Raw genomic sequence first — 4,063 nt, 5'->3', positions numbered from 1 at the left:
CCCACCAGTGCAGCCTGCTTCCCCCCAGCCTCATTCCTCTAAAGCACATCAAATAGATATAATCACACTGAACAATTGGGAACAAAATGTCAAATCTGAGCCAGAAGATTGATAGTTAAAAACCTGCTTATAAAAGTAGCGATACTTTTTGCAGATGGCTTTGTTACATTTTGCTATCAGCTACATGTTTATGCGGTAAATCCAACACAAAGTAAGCATGGTTGGAACATGGAGAAACAATAATACGTGGTTTTAAAACCCCTTTTTCTTAAAAAACCAAAATCTGAAAAGTGTGGGCAGCATTTGTTTGTTACTGCGTCAGCTTCATGCAGCTCAACTTTATGATCTGATGCGCCTCTTCACAGGGGCGGAGCTAGATGGGGGGGCATGGCCACCCTTAGCCAATCATTGGCCACCCCTACCCTTTTTTCCCTCTAATACAGATAGTGGCAGCAGTAATACTCTCAAGTGAAATATTCAAAACATTTAAATTTTTTTGTGGTTAACCTCTTAAAACACACCGGGTCACCAGACCTTAAGTGCGGGTAATAACCAGAGATGTCAAGTAATGAAGTACAAATACTTCATTATGTACTTAAGTGCACTTTTTAGGTATCTATACTTTACTCCATTACTTATTTTTCTTCCTACTTCTGACTTCTACTGATTACCTTTTCACACAATTATCTGTACTTTTTATTCCTTCCATTTTTAAAACAATTGTTACTGGTTACTCTTAGCTTCGGTCTCATGTTTATAAATATTTACTTCACGTCATGTGCGCCATCCAATGCAAATCATTGGCGCCATCCACATCTAGGGAAAACTAGTGTAATTGGATGAGTCATATAACACAAATAGTCATTGGTTAGCTAAAGGAAATCATCAGAAGCAAGCAGGTGTTCTTCAAACTGCAAATGTCTATGCAATTGTCTACGCCATGCTACAATGTAGGATTCAGAAAAAGGTGTCAAAATGTCTGAAAGGTCGGAAACAGGCAAGAGCGTATCGGGAGATGGAGACAAGGTTACTTTTATACTTTAAGTAGTTTTTGGAGGACATACTTTTTCACTTTTACTTTAGTAAAGAGGTCAAGTTGATACTTGATACTTTTACCAGAGTGTTTTTAAACTGCAGTATCTATACTTCTACTTAAGTAACAAATGTGGGTACTTTTGACACCACTGGTAATAACTCAGAATGCATAAAATTCCACCTGTACAATTTTTACCAGCAGGTGGAGCCATTGTGCGCAGCTCCAAGCTGACACCAAAAGTTCCATACCCCACAGCTCTGGAGCTGTTATAGCTGGAGGTTTGAAATTTTTTACATTTGTGGTTGACATGATGTAGAACAAATATAATACAATAAAACCTGTTTTTTTTTTCAGGATTTTTTTTTTTCTTGTTTTTTAAAAAGGTTAATTCTTTTTTAGAATTAAAAAAACAACTTTGACTCATGTTTGAACTGATTCAGATTGGTCTGTGTTCTAGTCACCAATTTATATATTAGGAAACTAGAGGGCGTTAGCTTTCAAATAATGTATTGCACATGTAATTTGGGCTTATAGTTCCTAGGTTATTTGCTTTTCCATTTGGGTATGCAAAATAGGCGAGGATGACCCAAAATGAGGTGGATTTTAAGAGGTTAATTATACACATAAATATACTAACATCAAAGATGATAAGTACACAATTCATGCTCTTTTCAGAACTACATTTTTTGTTATATAGGGTAATTTTTTATATATTTTATAAAAAATTTTGGCTAAGCCTCTGCCTCTTCATTTTCAGTAACATCTAGTGATCAGACTGCAGCGACATTAACCCCCCTCCCCACACAGGGCATCCTTTTTTTTTATACTTTTGTATCATGTACATTAACATTGTATCATTAAGTCTAACAATTAGGAGATGAGAAATGAATTGACCACTCTTTTTGTGAAGGAGGCAGCAAAGACAAGCTTTATTCCATCAAAATGGAAGATAGAGAGAATAATGTTTACAAAAATGAAGCAGAGGAGGCTCTTGCGAGGTCTGTCAGTGGCTTTTAAAAAAGCTGCTTTAATTTAGCCCTAGAAGGACTGATTGTCTTCCCACCTCCGGCGCTCAGCGGCTTTATTTGCCTGCAGGCTCCTCTGATCCTAAGGGGCCCTACTTCCACCACCAGCAGTTAGCCTCTACAGCACTAGTTGGCAATTCCAGTTCCTGAGGTCTGGTGTCCTGCAACTTAGATGGTGCCTTTGGATCAACACACCTGAATCAAATAATTAGGTGATTAAAATGCCTCTGGAGGAACTTCCTGCATACCGAGGAGGTAACCCAGCCATTTCATTCAAGTGTGTTGGACCTAGGCTGCATCTAAAACATGCAGGATACTGGCCCCCAGGAAATGGAATTGCCCACAGTTCCAACAACTGTTCTTGCTCTATGGACTATATGCCAAACTCCACTAGTTCCTGAACTTCATCCAACCCACTTTGTTTTCTTGTCTTATATTACTGGACAAACTGGTTATTGCAGGTGTGTCTGGCTAATGTTGTCATGGTTACTGATGTCAAACACACATGGATTAATCAGTTGGTCCAGTAATGAAAGACAGGAAACAAAGAAGCTGTCTGAAGTTCCAGAACTAGTGGAGTTTGGCATATATTCCATTTCCCTATCAGGCTTCCCTATACCACAGTCCTCCTTATCGACAACCACAGCCCTTCTCTAGTGCTGTCTGTTTTCCTAGCCGTCTCATCTGATCTACAGCTTCAATCCTCCGCTGTCGGCTTCTATAGCTAGCCTGGGTCAGTCGGAGCCTCTGCACCACCTTCAAAGCTCCGTTTCCTGGCAGGCATCTCCAGGCCACCACTGTGCACGTCTGCTCTCATCCTGAGCTAGAGCTGTGGTTCCTTAGCTCCAGAGAGGACACGGCAGGTTGCATCATCCTGGTTATGGAGCTCTCTCAGCTGGTGTTCTCACACTGATTTCTTGCTGCTGTAGCACAAAGATTTCTGACCCGCTCCTTTGTAATTATAAATGGCAGTTTGATAGATGATGATAAGTAACTTACTTATACATAATCTTATACATCTTTGTCAGTAAATCCATAAAATTGTTGCATGCTGTAGCTTTTAACACCCCTGGGGTCTCATTTATGAAAGTTGCATTCACACAAAACACGGCCTGACACCGGCCTACTCTGCTTTCCACAGAAAAGTTGTGATTTTTGAAAAGCAAACTTGATGGGAAAACGAGTGCACCTTTAAATAAACTCTGACCCATGTGTATAAATTCTTTGGTGACATGAAAATCGTGAGACAGTGGGTGAGCTGCTGAATTGCAGCCAAAGAGTATGAAACTGTTCTCACATGATTAATGTCAATTTACACCAAACATCAATCACAAATACATCGATTATTAACATTCAAACCAGTCATCCCCATGTTGACTCCAATTTGGTGGCACTGGTCAGAACTCAACCACCCCCCTGATTCACCAGATACCCCAGTTGCATTGGTGCTGGTGACATTAGGATGCTCTGCAGCCTCATCCTCAAGTTCCTCATCATCATATAGGTATAGCTATATCAGAGATTAATATAGGTATATTAACCTCTGGACACATGTCCAAATTTATACAGGCAATAGAAAAATTTTGTATATATATATAAAACTGTTTTCTCATCCCTCGTGGGGTGGTATGTGTCATCCTCAAGTTCCTCATCATCATATAGGTATAGCTATATCAGAGATTAATATAGGTATATTAACCTCTGGACACATGTCCAAATTTATACAGGCAATAGAAAAATTTTGTATATATATATAAAACTGTTTTCTCATCCCTCGTGGGGTGGTATGTGTCATCCTCAAGTTCCTCATCATCATATAGGTATAGCTATATCAGAGATTAATATAGGTATATTAACCTCTGGACACATGTCCAAATTTATACAGGCAATAGAAAAATTTTGTATATATATATAAAACTGTTTTCTCATCCCTCGTGGGGTGGTATGTGTCATCCTCAAGTTCCTCATCATCATATAGGTATAGCTATATCAGAGATTAATA

The sequence above is a fragment of the Cyprinodon variegatus genome, unplaced genomic scaffold (assembly GCF_000732505.1).
Source record: "Cyprinodon variegatus isolate N-32 unplaced genomic scaffold, C_variegatus-1.0 Scaffold128, whole genome shotgun sequence".
NCBI lineage: Eukaryota > Metazoa > Chordata > Actinopteri > Cyprinodontiformes > Cyprinodontidae > Cyprinodon > Cyprinodon variegatus.
Note: the sequence above shows the minus strand (reverse complement) of the source record.